Here is a 24,419-nt window from a genome sequence, read left to right as displayed (position 1 = left end):
TGTACCATTTTTCAAATCGCTACTACTCCGAGATCCATCTGAGGGGGTAAATTTCCATTCCCCATGGAGAGTGGAGAGTGACTTGTAAGCCTGTTTTTCAGTTTCAAAATTTAATTCGTTTCATTTTTGACGAATTTACCAAATTTTACACCCACGGTGTTACTATGTGCAATGTTTGGCTGATTTTGTGTCCTTACTCCTAGCACTAATCCTTCTCTGTTTTAAATGTAGAAGGGTAGGGGTAGTACAAACAAAATAAGGGCGGTACAATCCAGTACTAACGCAGTACAAACGAAATAGCCTATTTTTGACATTCAGATGGCAAAGAATGCATAGTAGAGGGGTAGCATGTCACTGGCCCCCCAGGCCAATCTAGACGGGTGGGGGCGGTACAAACAAAATAAGGGCGATACAATCCGATACTAACGTAGTACAAACGAACATACCCATCCCGGACCCCCACATCGAAAAAGGGGGGATGGCATGTCACCAGCCCCTCCAGGCAGGTTTAAAAGGGTGGAGGCAGTACAAACGAATGAAGGGTGATACAATCCAGTACTAACGCAGTACAAACGAAATAGCCTATTTTCGACATTTAGAAGGCAAAAAGTGCAGAGTACAGGGTAGCATGTCACTGGCCCCCCCAGGCCAATCTAGACGGGTGGGGCCAGTACAAACAAAATAAGGGCGATACAATCCGATACTAACGCAGTACAAACGAACATACCCATCCCGGACCCCCAGATCGAAAAAGGGGGGGATGGCATGTCACCAGCCCCTCCAGGCAGATTTAAAAGGGTGGGGGCAGTACAAACGAATGAAGGGTGATACAATCCAGTACTAATGCAATACAAACGAATGAACCTTTTTTTGACCCTCAAATCGAAAAAGGGGGGGATGGCATGTCACCAGCCCCTCCAGGCAGATTTAAAAGGGTGGGGGCAGTACAAACGAATGAAGGGTGATACAATCCAGTACTAACGCAATACAAACGAATGAGCTTTTTTTTTGACCCTCAAATCGAAAAAGGGGGGGCTGGTGACATGGACCTCAATTATTACGCATAAGGGAGCTTTTAAATGCAATCGTTTACAGTTCGGTATATCCGTGGCTCCACAAATTTTTCAAAAATTCATAGACACTAGATTAACGGGTATTTCGGGTGTACTACCGTATTACGATGACATTTTAATAGTAGGTACCTCAGAAATAGATTTAGACTCAAAAGTGCGCGCAGTATTATCGCGTTTCCAGGATTTACGTAAGGAAAAGTGTGTTTTTCGAACAAAGACAATAGAGTTTATCGGGTTTCAAATTAGTGAAGACGGTTTACGTCCCACTAAAGACAAAATCGCGGCCATCACCAATGGGCCTGCTCCGACTAATAAAACCGAATTACAAGCTTTTCTTGGACTTTTAAATTTTTATCATGCTTTCCTAAAAGACAAGGCAACTATTGCAAATCCGTTACATGCACTGCTCCGAAAGGACGTTCCTTGGCAGTGGCGTTTCAAAGAACAAACAGCTTTTGAATTATTAAAAGACATTTTGGCAAAAGAACCGGTGTTGGGACATTACAGTGAACGGAAGGATTTATTTTTGACGTGTGATGCTAGCCCTTACGGGGTAGATTGTGTGCTTAGCCAGCAGCGCGATGATGAGGGACGCGAATATCCAGTGGCGTACCATAGTCGTACTCTATCGTCTGCGGAACGAAACTTCGCCCAAATCGACAAAGAAGCACTGGCCATAATATCGGGCGTTAAAAAATTCCATGAATATGTATATGGCAGGATACACCGAGAGAACAATTTCTTTTCTCCTAAAACACCGATTTCTTTGAGCAATATTTCTTAAAAGTTAACATATCCTATTAACTTAAACATACCGGTTCACATATAAAGAAACGAGTTTTTTAAACACAACTCAATAATTTCTTACAGATAATTTCTTCAATACTAAGAAATGCATTAATGGTTACATTTAATTTTCTTATCCTAAAGTTTTTATTTCTTAAATTGAAAACTACAAATATTTTGCAGTATAAGAAATATAATGTTAAGTTAATCCATATTTATATTTGTGAACAAGAAATTTTCTTGTAATCAAATAAATATTTTAAACCACAAGAAATAATTCTTCAGAAATACCCTCTGTAGTAACTGTGGTTATAAAATAAAAACTTTGTCATTAATGCCGAAATGTTACTTGCAAAGAGATTTTCTTTCACAAAAGAATTGCGCAGATTAACTATTTATGATTTAGTCGTCAGTGTTTGTCAAGATGGCGTGATATGTTCATGTTCATATAGATGGATGTTGGATTTATTGGTGTACTTTAAAAATTAACGGATATTTTGAAGGTGCGTACATAAATAGGTATTAAATAAAAGTAAATTGAGTAATTTAAGATGTGATAATAATATTGTTACGTATCCGAATGGTTAAAAAAGAAACATAATAGTATCTTTATATGCTTTTTAGGTATAATGATGGACGACTCTGAAATAAAGGAGCTTATTATTCTAACTGGGAAATATGCCACAATTTAAAGCTGGGACAGAATGATATAATATATAGCTTCAGAACAATATTAAGAAAGGAGTTATTAACCAACTGCGGGGCCTTCCAGAAAAGGTAGAACTTCATACATGTAAGTACCTTTTTAAAAATGTGTATACTTATATATCAACTATAATAGTTTTCTTGAATGTATCGTCTTCTATAAAAATATACAATACAACGCTATATCAAACATGGCGGGTGCAACGCTGAGGATTTTTTCTGTTAATTTATTTGAGATAAAGAAATCAGTTAGTCTAAAAGAAATATATGTTTATGGTTAAGAAATGTTATTGCAGAAAACCGTGAATTAGTTAATATGTATTAAATGACTTAGATGTAAACTAATAATACTTTCCCGTAATAAAATTTCTTAAGGATTAGGTATGCTGTCTCTTTTAGATTATAAAAATTAAGAAAATTACATATTTTTATGTCTGCTACAATGTTTTACATTGGTTGTATTTTCCCTCTTGTTTTAGCTAAACAATGTTCATTGTGTGACTTAATATTATACAGATAAATAATTAATATTTCATTAACAAAAAGAAAAAAATAAACAAAGATGTGTAGGTTAAATAATGCCATGTTTGAACTAAATATGATTGATAATTATTAGTATTAATAGTTCTTATGTGGGGCCGTGTATTTGTTTTTTTTTGTATTTCCTAAATTTGTCAAAATAAATATCTATATCTTTATAAAAAAATTTTATTAAAGTAAGTTTACTCTTTCTACATAACGATTTTGTTTTAGTGAATTGCTGATATACAAAGTGCTATTAACAAAAGAAGGAAAATTTGAGGAAGTTGGAGTTGCCTCTCCATCCTTTTATTGTTGTGTAGAGGCCAGTGGTTTAAGAGTGGAGAAAATATTTGTATGTAATAATAACGTTTTATATCTTGTTTTATTAATAAATAATGATTTTACCTTAACACAATGATTTATTTAGCCGTATGTAATATCACTTTATTTTCAAGAAATATTAACTTAACTCTAAATATACGTTTATCTCTGCGAAATATACTTCTTAACATTAAATAAATTAATTATTAATATTAAAATAATAACATTCCTTATTAAGAAATATTATTGCTCAGAAAGAATAGTTTTCTAATGTGTAGAAAATATATTTTTATGACTAATAAAATTAATTAACATCAAGTGTAATTTCTTTCTGATAAATGGGTTTGAAGTTTGCCAGAAAGTGATAGTTCAATTATGTTTAAGATATATTTCTTTGGCTATAGTAGAATTTATTTGAAATATTTTAGAAAATTATATCTTACATACAAAGATATATTTCTTAGGCAATATGCCAAGTCGATCTTTCTTAAATATTAATAAAATTTCTTTATGTCAAGAATTCTTTTCTCTCGGTGTAATAAGCATAAAAACGGACCATAAACCATTGCTGGGTATTTTTAATCCAAAAAAAGGTGTCCCAGAGATACTGTCACCCAGAATGCTTAGATGGGCCCTTATGTTATCTGCGTATGATTACGAATTATGCTACATACCTGGTGCAAAAATTCAGAATGCAGATGCTCTTAGCAGGTTGCCACAAAAGGTAAATGCGCCAGAACCGCCAAACTCAGATGACTTTTTGATGCTCGAGAACATCCCAGAAAAACTAATCTGTGCCAAAGACATCGCTAATGAAACTAAGAAAGACCCAGTGTTATCTAAAGTTTTGCAGTGGGCATGGAAAGGCTGGCCTGAGGAGAAAATTAAATTTTCAGACGAATATACTCCTTATCTACAACGTAAACACGAAATTAGCTGTTATCAAGACTGCCTGTTATGGGGTACGAGGGTAATAGTTCCACTTGGAGGGAGGAAAACAATACTGAACTTGCTACACTCAGCACACCCTGGAATCGTAAAAATGAAGTCACTGGCACGCTCATATGTTTGGTGGCCAAATCTCGACAAGCAAATTGAACACCTAGTAAATACATGCAGCGAGTGCCAGGAGTCTAGAAATATGCCAAAAAAGGCTCCAATCCATCCGTGGGAGTGGGCCAGAGCTCCATGGACAAGGATACACCTCGATTTTGCCGGTCCATTTAAAGGGAAAATGTTTCTGATAATCATAGACTCATATTCAAAGTGGTTGGAGGTAAAAATCGTTCCAAATACCTCTAGTGCTGTGATTATAGACATTTTACGCGGTTTATTTGCCACTCATGGCATCCCAGATGTTGTCGTATCGGATAACGGAACTAGTTTTACGTCGGCTGAGTTCCAAGATTTTTTAAAGAAAAACCTTATTAGACAAGCATTGGTTGCACCGTACCATCCAAGTAGTAATGGGCAAGCGGAGCGCATGGTACAAAATGTAAAAAATGCACTTAAGAAAATGACAGATAGCAATGAACAAACCAACATACAAGTAGCATTGCACAGATATCTCCTTACTCAGCACATTACACCCCATTGTCCGACAGGGAGATGCCCATCCGAAATATTAATGGGGCGGAAGTTGGGCTCACTTTTTGATCGTCTACAGCCTGATTTTAGGAAAGAGATGCTATCCAAACAAGAGATCAAATATCCTAAGGAAGCAGGGCCCAGAGTTTTTCACGAAAACGAGACTGTATTTGCAAGGTCATTTACTCCTGGTCAAAAGTGGCTTCCTTCCAAAATAATTGAAACCACCGGGCCATTAAGCTACAAAGTTCAATCAAACATCTGATGGTAAAATTTTACGTCGTCATTCTGACCAAATAAGAACTCGTGTATGTGACCAGGAAACCACAGACGAAGTTATACACCGTCAACCTCGATGGAAACGGGAATACGCGAAACTCCGCAACAGCTTTTCCCGCATCCTAACGATTTGATAGATCCAGAACCAGAACGTGGAGAGCAAGTCTCTGAAGTCAAGAAGCCACCCGCTCGAATAAGAAAACCTCCAAAGTATTTGGAGGACTATGATGAGTAAATTCATCTAGGAGGGAGGAGTGTAATGTATCCAGCTCTCGGACTATCAACTGCGTCGGGCGCGCGCAACGAAGAATTATTTACACGCATGCGCGAACTACTTTCATGGGAGCATGTCGTCCTCACGAATGGTTGTTTACATGTAATTAGTTATATTTACGTAATATGCACCTACGTTTAAAATAAATGGGTAGTAATTCCAAATTACTGTTGTATTAATTAGATATTATGTCAACCCAGGCTTGTATATATACTTTAAACACTGTGACATGAGAATTTGATAAAATACTCGTGTCACGGCCGTCTAAAGGCCAGAAACTATGTAACATAATGTTAATGTAGGGGAAGGGAGGGCAAGATGGAAGGCTTAACTTTATGATGTGTAAAAAAATAAAACAACGTAATACAAAACTTTCATTTTAATCATTCTTGAAAGAGACCTTATACAGTTACAAAAGTCAGCCATTAAATATTATTAATAATAAGTAGAATTTTTTTTATGAGTAATTAAAAAATAATGTCAAAAATTCCATCTTGCCCTTACCCTGAGGGCAGGATGGAAAGCTTGTTCGGGCAAGATGGAATGTAGAGGAAAGCACTACATTTTACAGTTTACACACATAAAACTGCCATCTTCTGTGTCGGTACACAATTCATGTGCCCAACCATTACATACAGGACATTGTACCTAGTCCTCTGTGGGCGGCTCCACATAACGTTCACCACATACACAGAACACATCATTTTGTGAAGACTGTTCTAAATGTTGTACAATATTTTTAACTTTTTCTGTTTTTGTCCCTTTTCCTTTACCTTTTTTTTATTCTTGCAGGTTCCTATTTCCTTGCTTTTATTTTTGCCTAACTATTATCTTCCAACTTGCCCTAAGTTGCAATTTTCCATCTTGCCCATATGCTCCTTTCCAATAATAATATCAATATTTTAAAAATGCTTTATTATTTCTCTTATTTAAATATCAATTCAGATAACCTGTACCTAATAGATACTTTGTATAAATGCATAATAATAATATTATACACCTTGTTTAAATAATCGTATCACAAAAATTCAGTATTTACGTAATATTTAACTGCGAAAATAAGAAGGAAGCGTGTACACTCATTAGCTGACCTGAACTGATTGAGCTGTCGTTTGTAAATGTAAGAGGTTCACCTGCATCTGTGTGAGTGTGGATCCGGGCGCTTCATTGCCCAGTTCGGGTTTTATAGCTAATTTCCATCTTGCCCTATCCTTCCATCTTACCCTCCTTTCCCCTATACGTTTGTATCGGTAATTTCTACCTCTACTAGTTTCATCTCTTTTTATTTTATATACAATGTACATAAATATTACGTTTTCCATTTCCATCTTTTGTGTTATTTTGCCTGTTATTAGCCCGCTCATCATTTTATAAATAATCATAAACATTTCAATATTAATTTCAGTAGATACTGTTTATTTTGCCGCATACTGTATTTAAAATCGTTAACTTTTGTAATAGGCCCATTGTTAACGAACAAAGTCTTGTTTACTAACCACAAGTAACTTTGTCTTTGATCGATTTATGCCAAGTGCGTTATTGGAGCATTCTCTGTTGGATCCTATCAAATGCCTTTTCAAAATTTATAAAGCAGACGTAAATTATTGCTTTCTTTACTTCCCCTGATCCAATGTGACCTAAACTTTACGGTGCTGCGGAACATGCTTTAGATTGCCTGCTGACAAAGGGGATAACAATAGATGGAAAATATCTAAACAACTTACATTCAGCCAATTATAATAGTCAAAATAATTGAGGATCTAGGAATGGCAAGAGAGATAATAAAAGACAGAATGAAAGGCACCGTTGAAGAGAAACAGGCAGTACTGCCTATATAAAATAAAAAGAAGAAGAAGCAAATAATTAAAAATAAATTATAAAGAGAAATATTGTGTCTCTAATAGAGTTTATTTCCGAAACTCGACACCAATGGCTTCACAGAGAAAAGTGTAAAAAACTGGCAACTTCATTAAATAAATGACCACATTATTTCAATTTATACTTAGTGAAAAAAAATAAGAAAAATTTAACCAGAAAAGATAATATTGTTATTGTTCCTAACAATTCAATTACTATACCTACCAGTGAATCTAAAACACACTAAACTAAGCATTAAATAAATCATTACCTAGCTGCAAAGATCCAATGGGAGTTCAGGTCCCAAGGGATTTAAATGACAAATATTCCTGACCGTAACGTAAGCACATATCCTGAAGTTTTTTTAATGTTACCAAATTATATTTATCCTGATTATTCCTTCCATTAAAAATATCCTTTGTTTATTCACAAAAACTGGGAAATGCGAGAAAATTCTTCTCTACCTTGTTTATCCTAACAAGGACACAAATAAGTTTCAACTTTTCCTCTTTCATAATATCCCTACATTAAAATTGATGAATCCCAAGTGTTAGTTAGACACAAGCCTTCATTTTTCATAATTGATATGAGGTGTGGACATCTCTGGGGTCTCAATTTATCAGGTCAAAATAATTAAAAATAAATTATGAAGAGAAATATTGTGTCTCTAAGAGAGTGTATATGCGGCCGCCCTTCTGGAGAGGTGTGTCCAGCGCAGGCACGCCCTGAGCGCGTCTAATATGCGACACTCCCCTTCTTAATACATACTTGATAGCGGGCTATGAGACCACGGATATGAGGAGACGATTGCGGAGGAATGGGACGAATGGTTACGCTGATTTTCTCATGCGATATTCGAATTTTTCACGTTGGGAAATTCTTAAACAAGAATAACAAGAACAAGATCCAAGAAAACCGAAATATTCGTGTTTGAATGTCTATCAATTTCGATAACAGTTATAATATGCCAGACGTGGAACGTGGATCATAATGTGCAGAATGAAGGATAAACGACTTACAAGTAGGTATGTAGGTACCTGTTGATGTATCAGTTCGATACGTTTTATATTGTAATATGAAATCATCATCAACATTAATATGCGTATAATGTGAATATTATACAATACATTTCATGAATTTGCAATTATTTTGGATTAGGGATGAAAAAGCTTTGACTTAAAAGGGTTTGCTGTACTAAGAAAGTTAATAGCCAATTCTGCCAATATGTGATGGATGCACTCTCAAATACAGCGCCGGATTAACCATTAGGCGGACTAGGCGGCTCCCTAGGGCCCGCCGGCCCGGGCACTTGATGGGGCCCGCATTCCGCTCAAATGCCTTCCATTCATTAATATTGAATTATTTAAGCAGCAATTTAAAAAATATACCTATATAAAATGTTAAATAAATCAAACAGGGCTAACTGAGACCAAAAAAAGAAAATGGTTAATTTATATGATTTCCGATGAAACTCAGTTTTTTGCTTTGTCTTCTGTCATATATCTATCAGGAAAATACAATCGACTTCAAGACAAAATAAGCAGTTATCAACGGCATTTTTATATTCCAAGTTCTAATCATTCTCTATTCTCTCAATTTGGTAATCAAATTTGCAAGCAAATTTTGCTTAGAAGCTGGTAATTTTTTTGGTATGGTACGTTTTTTTTTCAATTTCTACCCACCGATGGGCCTTAGAGTGCATTCACTCACGGTAAAATATTGCAAAACCTCCGGATTTTAAAGAACCTTTGGATTTGAAAGAAGAGCTTGGATTGACATGCATACGCATAGCTAACATGTTCAAGAAAAAAGTGATATTGTACCGACGTGTGTTTTTGCTCTAAGGTTGAGTCCAACCCTTCTCGGGGGTAAAAAATATACCGTCAAAATACGTCCTGAAATGGATAAACTGACTAATTCTAATCAACGTTTGTTCATAGAGATTGTTCATTAATTCAATACATTTTGAGTTATTTGCAAGTTAAATATTATATACATTTTTCAAAAGAAAAAACGTTTTTAGATGGTTTTTCGCAAAAAGTAAGTATGTATTTTATCGAAAAAAATATTCTTAGCAAAAATATAGGTAGCTTTAAAAAAATTGAAAAAATTGTGTATGTGTGCAATCTATAGACGCAGTAGAAGCAGAGTTGTAGCTAATGAAAAGTAGGTTCTTATACGTCAAATTCCAAATCGATTATTTCAACGTGAAATAATCAAAAAATGAAGAACTTCAAAAAAAATAAGCAAGATACGATTAGAATACTGCTTTTGGTAAAAAAAACTTGTGAAAATAGTAGCTTCACAAGCTACTTTACTTATGTATTGTTTATGTTCTCTGTACGTTTTATCGGTATAAAGTGATTATTTATAAAAGGGCTGTAGTAGAGAGAGCTTGAACATTGTTCAATGGAAAAGTCACTAATCACGAGTGTACCTATGCATTTTTTTTTATTTAGCTTAATGCCTCGACAACTAATGGCCAATGGTAGATATGGTAGGTACTGTAGATTTTTCCAAACCTAGTGTGTAGTGTGTGTGTTGAGTAAATGTCTTGTTACTTAGCAAAGTCGACGTCATTGTTTTTATAAAGAGACGCTAATTGTATCCGCACGTCTTCGGTCACTCCGGTGAGTACCTATCCCACATGGATAGAAACTACATACTTATTTCCATTTAGTAATTTTTAGTGAAATGAAAAATACTGTACCCTGGGTATACAAATTTTGAACAGTCATATCTTAACCAATTTCTGAAAAAGCAAAACCTACTAGCCCTGTCGCCAGTGGGGGTACAACGGCCTTCTTAATTCAGATATGGACTTACCCAAGTTTTATTATGTATTTTGACCCGTAGAACACGAATTTTTTGGGTAACAGTCGATCCGGATGTCGATAAGATTGTTATAAACAAAGAACTTGAGGAATCACATACCAGCGATTTTTCGCAAAACAAAACATTTTTTTGTATTTTTTGAGTTATTCTAAGCAAAAAATGTTTTTACCAGTTTTTTCGTAGGATGAATAGTTTTCGACATAAACGTGGTTGAACTTTCAAAAAATCGAAAAATTGCAATTTTTGAACCCGAATAACTTTTGATTGAAAAATAAAAAAACAATTCTGCTTACCGCATTTGAAAGCTCAAGTCAAATTCTATCGGATTTGATTACTTTCATTTCTAAAAAGTAATTTTTTTATTGTTAAACAAAGCTATAAACACATAGTGATTGAATGATGTTTTCAATGCATTTCTCATTTGAAATCGAACGAGTAGGCGCGCATACAGACCATTTCTACGTAGATTACGTACATTAAAACGCATGCATTGGGCAGGGGAAACACTATGTGTTTATGGCTTTGTTTAACAAATAAAAACTTAATTTTTAGCAATGCAAATAATCAAAACCGATAAAATTTTACTTGAACTTTCAACTGCAGTAAGCAGCATTGCTATTTTATTTTTTGGTCAAAAGTTATTTGGTTCCAAAAATTACACTTTTTCGATTTTTCGAAAGTTCAACCGCGTTTATCTCTAAAATTAAGCATCCTACGAAAAAACTTGTAAGACCACTTTTTGCTGAGAATCACCCAAAAAATACAAAAAATGTTTTGTTTTGCGAAAAATCGCTGTTATGTAATTCCTCAAGTTCTTTGTTTACAACAATCTTATCGACATCCGGATCAACAGTTACCCAAAAAATTCGTATTCTACGGGTCAAAATACATAAAAAAGTTGGGTAAGTCCATCTGAATTAAGGAGGCCGTTGTACCCCCCCCCCTGGCGACAGGACTATACATTTTTTTACTCTTTAAGGGTTTTGGTACCTATCACTAATAATTTTTAAGTTATTTTGAAAGGAAATTTCAAAAAATTTGTTTTACAATGTATTTTGTGTTTTGTATCCCAATGTTTTGAAATATAAGCACTGTAAACCTGTGAAAGTTACACATCATATAAAAAATATATAGGTACGTACAAACTAGGGGGTGATTTCAATATTTTTTCCCAAAAAAAAAGTAAGTATCAACATTATTTATGTATATTACTGTAAAAGTTTTTTAAACGGAAAGAAAAGTCTAGCAGAAGCAAATTAAAAACACTATTAAAATTATTATAAGAGTAATGCAGGTTGCCTAATATGATAATATTGAAAATATAATTTTAAATAAATAATTACAGAAGGAATATACCCTATTCCGCGAATAGGGCTTTTCATTCACAGTCATTTGTTTCGAGCTTCTGTCATGTGTCACATAATATTAATATATCTACGTCATACGTTATTGGTATATAATAATGATACAAAGCAGGGACGTATGACGTAGATATATTATTATTATGTGACACATGCCAACTGTACACAACCCTGTCTTACCCCTCTCTTTATATCAATATTCTCGGACTCTTGTTCGTCTATCTTTATATTGGCCTTTTGATTCCAATACAGATTGATGATAATTCGTAAGTCTCGTCTGTCTATATCTCTGTTTTTCAATAATTCTATTAGTTTTTCATGTCGGACTCTGTCGAACGCTTTTTCGAAGTCGATGAAACAGGAATAAATATCCAGGTTCATATCTAAGCATCTTTGAGAGAGGACATTAAATGCAAACAATGCCTCTCTTGTTCCAAGTCCTTTGCGGAACCCAAATTGGGTATCATCCATATAATTTTCTAGCTTTCTGTATAATCTTCCATGAATCACCTTTAGAAATATTTTGAGGGTATGGCTTATTAGTGATATTGTCCTATAGTCTGAACAATCTTTGGCATATATTGTTTTAGGTATTGTTACAAAAGTGGACACCAACCATTCCTGAGGTATTTTTCCGGTTTTATATACTTCATTAAACAGATCCAGTAGTACAGGTAGAGTTTCATCGTCTAGACCTAGACATTTCAGTAATTCTGCACGTATTTCGTCTGGACCTACAGTTTTTCCGTTTTTTGCGTTTCGTATTGCTTGTTCGATTTCCTCCATTATGATCTCTGGTCCCGTTTCGCTATCGATTTCTTCCGGTTCTTGTATTATCCTCAAACAGATCTGTTATGTACGCCTTCCACTTTTTTAATTTCTGGTTGACTTTTATAATAATTTTTCCATTTATGTCTTTAAGAAGGCCATCTTTCTTTTTTCGCTGTGTATTTGTGATTTCCTCTATTTTCTTACCCGTGTTGAGCTGCCCCCCCCCCCCAGTTGCAAAAATCAAAAAACAAATAGCCCTGATTTATGAGCTCTCATATTCCGCAAACTAAAAATTTTGAGCTCGTTCCACTGAGCAGGAATTTGATACTTTAGTGGGGGGGGGCTGAGACCCCCAAACAACCCTTTAATTGATTTTACTTAAGAGAAAAATGCTGAGAAAACTTAAAATATGTCGTATTGCGGATATAATTCCTATAGCTTATATACTCTAAGAATAAACTATTAAATCACGTGCATTTCGATTATTGAGCTACAACTCCTTCGCAAGAAAACCACCCTATCTTCCCGGCTTAAGAGAAAGTTGTACTTAAAATGCATTAAACTACTTATTTGGCGACTACATATCATTGAATAATTTATAAGCTTCCAAATTACGCGCATTTAGATCAGTAAATTGCAATTTATTTTGTATAGTGCAGTCACTGAAGGTAAAAATCAACGACTACCTTCAATTTCGGTGAACCTTCATCGATTTTCACGAAAATTGGTCAGTGGTTAGAGGATACGTCAAGAAACAAAGGTGCCATGGTACCACCTTGCGCCTTAACCTTAAGGGTGGATACCGCCCCTTCTCGGGGGTGAAAATTATTTAATTAAAAATAACTGCACAAATCAATAAAAGAACAAATTAAAAGCAATATTTATTATATAAATTTAATAAAATAAGTCAATACTTTTTAAGTTATTAAAGATTAAAGATTTTAATTATTTGTGAAAAAAATGCATGTTATGAAGCGGTTTTTCGTAAATCACTGAAAAACTGTAAGTTTTTACAAAAAAGTTAATAGTAGTTTAATTCGTATAGCTTATATTCTAAGAATAAACTCTTAAATCACGCGCCGTTCGATTATAGAGCTACAACCCCTTCGCAAGAAAACCATCCCATATTCCCGGCTTAAGAGAGAGTTCTACTTAAAATAATTTAAATTGATTATTTGTCGACTACATACCGTTTAATAATTTATGAGCTTGCAAAATATACGCATCGCAATTATTGAATTGCCATTTTCTTTCTATAGTGCAGTCACTGAAGGTAAAAATCAACTATGACCTTCGATTTCGTTAAATCTCCATTGATTTTCACGAATTAACAATAACAACTTGGGGTTTTAACCTGGGGTATATGTCACCCCTTCTCGGGGGGGGGGGAATACTTTATTAAAAATAACCCCACAAATCGAGAGAGGGACAAATTGTAAGCAAAATTTGTTATATAATGTGATTAAAATAAATCAATACTTTTTGAGTTATTAAAGATCAAATATGTATTTTAATTTTTGTGAGAGAAAATGCATGCTTTAAAGCAATTTTTCATAAATAACTCAAAAACTGTAAGTTTTTACAAAAAAGTGTTTATCACTAAAATTTAAGCTAATAAAAAATGTAATAAATTGCTTACTTGAAAAACCCTTTAAAGTTAATTTAAAGTAAGTTATTGGTAATTAAATGTATATTTTTTTCTGCGACTGTTCAAATCTAAGGATTCAAGCTTAAATAACGGGAAAGAGACGCATTTTATAACTTAGGTACTAAATACTTGTCAAAGTACTTAGAAATACCTATCAAAAATGAGCTCCAGAAAAAGTTGATAGCATTAAAATCCGCTCACCAATTTTCGTGAAAATGAATGGAGATTTACCGAAATCGAAAGTCATAGTTGATTTTTACCTTCAGTGACTGCACTATAGAAAGAAAATGGCAATTCAATAATTGAGATGCGTATATTTTGCGAGCTCATAAAATATTAAACGATATCTAGTCGCCAAATAATTAATTTAAATTATTTTAAGTACAACTCCCTCTTAAGCCGGGAATATGGGATGGTTTTCTTGCGAAGGGGTTGTAGCTTAATAAACGAAAGGCGCGTGATTTAAGAGTTTATTCTTAGAATATAAGCTATACGAATAAAACTACTATTAACTTTTTTGTAAAAACTTACAGTTTTTCAGTGATTTACGAAAAACCGCTTCAAAACATGCATTTTTTTCACGAATAATTAAAAATTTTTATCTTTAATAACTTAAAAAGTATTGACTTATTTTAATAACTTTATATAATAAATTTTGCTTATAATTTGTTCTTTTATAGATTTGTGCAATTATTTTTTATAAAATAATTTTCGCCCCGAGAAGGGGCGGTATCCACCCTCAGGGTAAAGGCGCAAGGTGGTACCATGTCACCTTTGTTTCTTGAGGTATCCTCTAACCACTGACCAATTTTCGTGAAAATCGATGAAGGTTCACCGAAATTGAAGGTAACCGTTGATTTTTACTTTCAGTGACTGCACTATACAAAATAAATTGCAATTTACTGATTTAAATGCGCGTAATTTGGAAGCTTATAAATTATTAAATTATATGTAGTCGCCAAATAATTAATTTAATGCATTTTAAGTACAACTTTTTCTTAAGCCGAGAAGATAGGGTGGTTTTCTTGCGAAGGGGTTGTAGCTCAATACTCGAAATGCACGTGGTTTAATAGTTTATTCTTAGAGTATATACGCTATAGGAATTATATCCGCAATACGATATATTTTAAGTTTTCTCAGCATTTTTCTCTAAAGTTAAATCAATTAGGGTTGTTTGGGGGTGAAGGGGATGAGCTCAAAAATCGAAACTATATAATTTCAAGAGCTCATAAATAGCTCGTAATTCTGCCGCAAAATCCGATTCAATATTCCCATTTTTAAGTAGTGGGGGGGGGGGGGCTGACTCAGCCCCCACACTAAAGTATTAAATTCCTGCTCAGTGGAACGAGCTCAAAATTTTTAGTTTGCGGAATATGAAAGCTCATAAATAGCTCATAAATCAGGGCTATTTGTTTTTTAATTTTTGCAAGTGGGGGGGGGGTGCAGCTCAACACGGGTTATTTTCTTATGCATATTAAAGCTATCATGTTTTTTATAATATTCCTCTATTTCACTGCATTGATTTGTCAGCCAGGTGGATTTGGCCTCTTTTATTTTCTTTATTATTAACCTCTGCATTTCTTTGTATTTTGCCTTATTCCTGCCTTTATGTTTTCTTCTTTCCTCCATTAACTCTAGGATTTCCGAAGTCATCCATCTCTGTTTTTTTCTTATTTTTGTCTGTAATATTTTCTTTCCTGCCTCTACTAACGTTTCTTGTATCATGTTCCATTTGTCATTAACATCTGTTGTCTTTATCACGTTTTGTTTGATTTTCTTTAAGTTATCATTTATTTCTTGTTTTAAACTCTGACGTATAGGTTCTTCTTTTATCTTTGAGACATCGAATCGTGGTATATTTGTTTGTTTTTGGATCTTTTTTAATTTTATCTTCATTACGCCTACTAGTGGATTATGGTCTGAATTTATGTCAGCTCCGGGGTATGTTCTCACAGACTTTATAATGTTTTTATATCTGGATTTGATTAAAATGTAATCTATCTGGTTTCTTACAATGTGATCTTCCGAATCCGCCGGTGATTTCCAGGTATAAAGTCTTGTTTTAGGTAGTTTAAATAATGTATTCATTACTACCAGCTCCTCGCTTTGGCAGAATTCGACAAGTCTGTCCCCTCTTTCATTTCTTTCTCTCAAGCCAAATTCTCCCACACATCCATCCACTTTTCCTTTTCCAATCTTGGCGTTGAAATCTCCCAGACCAACAATATGTCATCTTTTTTTGTGGATCTTATGATTTCGTTCAATTGCATGTAGAACCTTTCTATGTCGGCCTCATCTTTGTCTGCAGTAGGTGCATATATTTGGACAACGTTTATCTTCTTAGAGAATGTTTGCAACTGAATCATCATCAATCTCTCTGAGTAGGGGGTAAAACCAACGACAGATTTGTTTGTCTCTTTGTCTACAAGTATGGCAACTCCATATCGGTGTCTTGAATCATTGTTACCAACATAATACATCATGCCGTTGTTTGTGGTTAGTTTTCCTGAATCCGGCCATTGAACATCGCTGATACCGAATATATTTATGTTAAGGCGATCCATTTCAGCTGTTAGGTTATCGAGCTTACCTGGTTGATATAAACTCTTCACGTTCCATGTTGCCAGTCTTAGGGTTCTTCCTTTTTCTATTTTTTCTAAACCAATGGTTTTCTTGGTTTCCTTCTGATTATGAGGGTTTCGTTTGCTAACGACCTGAGAGGCCTCATATTCTTCAAGTGTACCTCTCCTGCCGGATCTTGGTTTCCATGCCATTATGGTTGTCTAGGAATGCCTTTTAGACCTTTAATACAGTGGTTTTCCGTTCCCTTCCGTATCCTTATGCCGTTGACCACTTCATTGGTTCATCCGCCTTTAGGGCTAATTTCTTGACCCTAGGACAAAAGAGTGCCCTACCACTTACCAACTCATCCGCCCGAAGCCGTTGGTCAGTAAGTGGGGGATTGCTTATACCGGCAATCATTCGGTGAAAAGTATGTAGTAGAAAGAAATATAGTGACCCGTCTGCCCTCGGAAACCTAATAGCCATTCGGGGTCGGAAGAAACAAGAGTTAGCCAAGAGAGGCTGATGGTAAAGATTAAAGACATTTCACTCAAGACTAGTTGAAAATAAGTAAAATGTGAAGGCCCTTACGATCCGCCAGGTGCGTTTTATAAGCGTATGAGTATTGCTACACCTTGTATTCCCGCTCATACTTCGGGGTGTTGACTACAGGCTGTATGGCTCGTCCAGCATGCCATAGCATGGATGATAGGATGCACTCCATTTTACAATGTAGACATCCCAACTCCACGGCCTGACAGAAAAGAAGTTTGCCAGTGACCAAATAAAAAAACGTGAGGGTATTCAAACTTACTCCTATAAAAATTTTGATTTAAACGACTACTTTGATTTAATTAACTAACAAGAATATCACCTTACAGAACCCCCTTTATTTCTAGATTTTCGAGTGATAATCTGTAGATTTTATTAAAAATCCTAATTTAGACCCTTTTAACATTGAGATTGAGAAATATCACTCCCACAAACAATGTGTAGAACGATGTGTCAAGCTTGTAACACAAGCTTCTGTAGCAGTTTGTGGAGCGTATTCTAGGGGTGGATTTATAAAAACTCGAATTCCATCCTTCGTCTTTAAAATGACGTTTGGTAGAAGTGTCTAGGTTTTATTAACATTGTTCTGTAACTTTTTTGGCCCGGAACCTTTTTGTTCGCATTTCTAGGTATATGCAATGGTGCATTTAGTAGAAAGAGAGGTCAATTACCTTTAAAATAGTCTATCCTACCGTATAAGGTTGTACGACTATTTTTAAGCAAGTTATGCCTTTTCAAGGATTTATACTTTTAATGATTTTTGATATTTTTTATAATTATTTTTAAAATTTTTCATTATGACTTTTTTTCTTGAACATTTAGGTACATACATTGTGAAATAAAAAAGGCATATTTTCTTTACAAAATTGTTTACTGCAAACAATTCTAGGACTATTTTTAAACAAGATTTCCGTAGGATATCCAAGGGTATCCGTAATTTGGGAAAAAATTTAAAATTTTTTATGTTTTTCAATTAGAAGAATATAGCTGCATATTATAATTTTTAATTACAATTTTCATAATTTTTAATTAATGTATTAATAATGTATCATAATTTTTAATTACAAACACCTTTTCTTAATAACACTTTTCGGTATTGTGATTATAGATATTACTAAGAGTATTCTTAGGCTATTGTATATTTTCAATCGTAGTTCGGTACATACCTATGTATATAATATAGGTGCCTATATAATAAATTATACCTATTACGCCAGTAAATGGGAGCAAGAATATGATATTACCTCCGAATTCTATTCTACTGAATGGATTTTAATGAAATTTTGGTCGTAGCCTCTACTTATCTCCTAATTCAAAGTCTACACAATGTCGATATGCCGATGTGTGCTTTTATTTTGGGGGTGGTTCCCACCCCTTCTTAGGGGTGGAACATTTTTTGGTTAAATTACTACGGAATTCGCTAGAGAACCTAATTCTAAGCAAAAACTGTTCCATATTTTTTTTTGAAAACTCAATGCTTTTTGAGATATTCGTGGTTGAAAATTGGCCATTTTCATTGAAACATAATACCTTTTCGAACGGTTCTTTGTGAATACCTTAAAAACTATGCATCTAACTAAAAAAACTATATTAAACCTTTTTGTAGGTTATAAAAATACAGAGGCATTTGCCTTCATAAATGTTCTAGTTATAATACAAAAAGAGATATGGTAGGTGAAAATAGTTTGTTTTTTGGTACATTCTCAAATTGGTGTATTCAACTTGAAATAACAGAGAAATGGTCGATTTTAGGTGTTTAATGCTACCAATACCTTTTGTAGTGCTTGAAAAGACCTTTAAAATGAGCTATATTAAAGGTACATTACATTAAAACTAAGCGAGATATGCTGCAACAAAATTGATAAATAATGTATTTTAAGAAAAAATGAAAAACAATTTTAACCCCCATCCACTAAAATCTAAATGAATCGTTTTCCTTCTACAATACCTTTTATTATAGTGTTATTTCTATGTTCAAAAAGTTGGACGGGTTTAAAATGAATGGTTTTTGAAAAAACAAAAGATCAAATTATAGAGCGCAATTTTAAATTTTCTTAAAAATCTTAAAGGGTTTACCCCTTGTAAGTCTTAGTTTTTCTCCATGTAACTCGAAAATAATAAGAGATATAGTAATGAAAAATAAAAAGGAAATTTTTGTCGGAAAAAGCCCTACATTTTTGTGTGGTATCTTTTTTTTAAGGGGGTTTTAAAAGAAAATTTAAAAATGCACTCTACAATTTGATCTTATTTTTTTTAAAACCATTCATTTTAATCCAGTCCAACTTTTTTAACATAGAAATAACACCATAATAAAAAGTATTGTAGAAGAAAACGATGTATTTAAATTCTGATGGATGAGGGGTTAAATATACTTCTCATTTTTTCTTACAATACATTAGTCATAAATTTTTTGTTGAATATCTCGCTCAGTTTGAATGTAATCGACATTTAGTATTACTCATTTTAAAGATCTTTTCAAGCACTACAAAAGTTATTAGTCTCATTATACAGCTAAAATCGACAGTTTCCCTGTTCTTTCAAGTTGAATACACCGATTTGAGCATGCCCAATAAAAAGCAAACTCTTCTTGTCTACCTTATCGCTCTTTGTATTTTAACTAGAAGATTTATGAAGGAACGAATCTCTCTGTTTTTTTATAACCTATAGAAATATTTTATATAGTTTTTTTCTTAGATGCATAGCTTTTAAGGTATTCGCAAAAATCCGTCCGAAAAGGTGTCATTTTTCAATGAAAATGCGCAATTTTCAACCACGAACTACTCAAAAAATATTGAGTTTTCAAAAAATAATTATAGAACAGTTTTTGCTTAAAATTAGGTTATCTAACCTCTTCCGTGGCTATTTTAACAAAAACATTTTTCACCCCGACAAGGGGTGGGAACCACCCCCAAGATAAAAGCGTACATCGGCATATGGCAGACTTTGTTTCTTGAGCTATACCCTACTTACTGTGAAAATATCAAATAAATCGATGTAGTAGGATGGAATTCGGAGCCAAATACCCTCATTGACTGTCCTATATATAAATGTTTGAAATTTTTTTAATTCTATATTTGTTTAAATAAGATTTTACTAAGTACATACATCGTATCATTTAAAGAATCTTTTATTTTCCTAAATCCAATTTGAAGATTTTGTATACCTTAAACTTCAGTACCACACAATAAAATTCATGGTAAACAAAAAGTCCCTTCTTTTAAATTTACCAACATTTGCAATGCACTTATTAAGTAAAACACAGGGGTTCAGAAACAATGTTTTCCCGAAGGAATACCTAAATAAAGAATTATTCCTATCCAACCACCCTCGCTTTTTTTAATCACGCCAAATCAAAAACCTTATTTTATTATTGCTTTACGGCCTTTAAAATTACGGTAGCTTGAGTGTGAAATACATTGCACTACAATATGTTGGTTCAGGGCAGTATTAGCATACATGCACTTAAAATTAAAATTTTACCGAATATTTTTATGACTACCTAAAGTTCGATAAATTAAATAGTAACTTTATCTTATAACTTTAAATTTGATTGCCCAATTACGGCATATATTCCCATTATATTTCTGTCTTTAGTTCAATAGATCCTCATTAAAAGAGTTTAAGTATGACAGAATCTTCTTCTTCTTCTTAACGCGCCCTATCAAGTACCCTTAACGTTGGAGATTAACTGGCGTAATGGCGAAACTGTCTCTGCCTCGAGCTGTTCTAAATAGATACTCTGCTTTCTTTATACCTGTCCAATCCCTGATATTCTTCAACCAAGAGCCTGTTTTCTTCCAATTCCTCTGCGTCCTTCGATTTTACCCATCGTAATAAATTGAAGAATATTATATTATATTATGTCGATAGAATCACGATATTGAATTTGGATGGCCTTTATGTACCTATACTTCGCGTCATCAAAAACAGGTTCAACTCTTATAATCAAAAATCGCATTTTTTAAGTTGTGTAAGTTGATCTGGTCACATGTGACATTCTAATTTCTAGGACAACGTTGCCAGTTCAAAGAAAATATTAGATATAAGCCAAGTATAAAATGCCATGGCGGAGTTCTCAACACCAAAGAAACTCATTCGGATGACTAAAGTCTGTATGGAGGGTGGAATATCAAAAGTACGTGTAAATAATAAACTGTCTGACAGCTTTGAAATCAACAGTGGACTCAAATAGGGTGATGCGTTATCTCCACTACTTTTTAACCTTGGATTAGAGAAAGCAATGAGGTCGGCCGAGATAAAAACAGAATTTCGATCGGTTCAAGGTCCCAAGTTATTACTAGCATACGCAGATGGCATTGATCTCGTTGGAGACTCCATCCTATCCACTAAAGCCATTTTCAACAAGGTGGAAGGAATAACAAGCGAAGTAGGCCTGAGGATTAATGAAGAGAAGAAGAAATATAAAATATGTGTATAAATAGGACAACAAGAAGAGACAGGATAGGACAAAATGTGACGGTCAACACCTTCAATTTCGAAAGAGTACAACGTTTTCAATATCTGGGGGCCGCAATCACAGCTGACAACGATGTAACTGAAAAAATAAAAGACAGAATCCAATGGATAAGCTTATAAAATCAAAAAATCTTACTTACAAGAAGTTCCAAGATCAAAATCTATAAATCCAGCGTAAGACCTGTACTAATATATAAATGCGAAACGTGGACCATGACCAAATCAGACGAAGAAAAGCTCAGACGGTTTGAACGAAAAATACTTAAAAACATTTTTGGACCTCACCACGACATTAGCACAAACCAGTATAGGAACAGAACCAACATCGAATTAAATGCACTCTACAATGACACCGATATTGTCCAAGACATTAAATCACAGCGACTAAGATGGGCAGGCCACGTGCACAGACTTCATAACGAGAGACCTGTAAGACTGGTATGGGAGGAGATTCCTACAGGCAAAAGACCAATCGGACGTCCCAGAATATGATGGAGGGATAACATCCAAGCAGACCTCCGAAAAATGAAGATTCCATTTGACCCTAGGTTTATGAAAGACCGAACAAATTGGAAGAAAGCTGTACAGTCAGCCAGGACCCACCCAGGGTTGTAGCACTACGTGATGATGATGATGATGATGATGATGATGATGATGATGATGATGATGATGATGATGATGACAATAGAAAAAACTCTTGATAGACATATCGAAAAGGGGTCATTGGGAGATGATCCTGTCAATGGCAACCAGCGTGCATATTTAAAAGGAAAATCTGCAGAAACAGCAGTGAACGAAGTAGTTTGGAAAATCAATAACTGTATTAATACTATAGAGATTGCATTAACCGCCTTTCTAAATATACAGGGAGTCCCGAAAATATTGGTTATAAATTATACCACAGATTCTAGAGTCAAAAATAGGTTGATTTAACCTCAGTTACCTATATTTATACAATAGTGCACACAAAAAAAGTTAGAGCCCTTTGAAGTTACAAAATGAAAATAGATTTTTTTTCATAATATATCGAAAACTCTTAAAGATTTTTTATTGAAAATGGACATGTGGTAATCTTATGGCAGGAACATGTTAAAGAAAACAACAGTGAAATTTGTACACCCCATAAAAATTTTATGCAGTTTTGTTCCCTTAAACTCCCCCAAACTTTTGTTTAAGTTTTAATTAAATTATTATTGTAGTACCATTAGAGAAACACAGTATTTTTAAAACTTTTTTGTCTATTAGTATTTATTCGATAAGCCAGTTTTTATCGAGATTGCGCCTTTTGTTTTTAATATGTTTACATAAAAAATTATAAGGGTTTCGTTCCTTTAAACCCCCCCTCCCCAAATGTTTGTGTACGTTCCAATTAAACTAATATTGCGGTACCTTTAGTTAAACACAGTGTCTTTAAAACTTTATTGCCTTTTATTATTTTTTCGATAAAGCAACTTTTATTGAGATGTGGCTTCTTGTTTCATTGGTTCAAAATATACCTAAAAATGTAAATTATAAATAAATTTTCATATTATTACCAGTATACATATTTTACAGGTCTCTATAATCGTAATCATATACAAAAATATGTAGTGAATTTGACAAAATATTCAAAATATCTCGATAAAAACTGGCTTTTCGAGAAAGTACTAAAAGGCAAAAAAGTTATAAAAACGTTGTGTTTATAATGGTAGCACAATAATAATTTAATTGGAACGTACACAACACTTTGAGGGAGATTAAGGGAACAAAACCCCCATAAAATTTTTATGGGGTGCACAAATTTCCCTATAATTTTTATTAAGATGTTTCTGCCATAAGAATTCCATATGTCCATTTTCAATAAAAAATCTCTAATAGTTTTGGACATATTGGAAAAAAATTGATTTTCATTTTGTAACTTCAAAGTGCTGTAACTTTTATTATGTGGACATTTGTACCTACTAACGTAAGTTAAGTTCAATCAACCTATTTTTGATCCCAGAATCTGTGCTATAATTTATGACCCATCTTTTCGGGATACCCTGTATAATGTGCATTTAATAATACACTGCCAAATTCCCTTTATGATGCTGCAGCATTAAAAAGGTTATCCGCTACCGTATGAAACTGGACTAAAGTATTGCTGCAAAATAGACTGATTGTAACATGTCTGGAAGGAGAGGAGATTTGTGCCACTAGGGGAAAGTACTTTCTCCCCTCCTGTGGTCACTTCTGGTGGATGACTTGATCTCACGCCTTGACGCACAGGGGATAGAGGTGCAGGCCTATGAGGATAATTTAGTAATTATGGTAAGTAGAAAATAAGGTACTTACTGATCTATCCAGGATTCCAAAGGGGATTCAATATCCTTACTACGTGGTGCAACAGGGAACAGTCTTTTTACTCCGTCTCTTGTTATGTTTCTTGTATGTATTTACTAGCGATCCAAGTTATGTGACTGCGTTGACTTGCTCAAAGGAATAGTATTTAATTTGGATTATCTGTTGAACGTTTTGAGAGTTTTTAGTAACCAACGTTTATTGGATTTTTCCTCGTTGACAAAAAGTCCTAGATCACATGCCGCGCTCGTAAACTTTGTAAAATACTGCACTACGCCTCTCATACCTCGTCCCACTATAGGGATATTATCAGCGAATGCGAGAGTTTGTGTCGATCTATTAAAGATGGTTCTGTTCAATCTAATATTTATCTGCCTGACTGCCTTTTCCTAAACAATATTAAAGAGAAGGCACCCTAGAATATCTCTCTGCCTTCTCGCTGTCTTCTCCTTGAATTCTAACTCACGAGCTTATGTACATTTTGCATTGTT

The sequence above is a fragment of the Diabrotica virgifera genome, chromosome 7 (assembly GCF_917563875.1).
Source record: "Diabrotica virgifera virgifera chromosome 7, PGI_DIABVI_V3a".
Lineage (NCBI taxonomy): Eukaryota > Metazoa > Arthropoda > Insecta > Coleoptera > Chrysomelidae > Diabrotica > Diabrotica virgifera.
The sequence above is the reverse complement of the archived record's forward strand: the minus strand, read 5'-3'. Positions refer to the sequence as shown.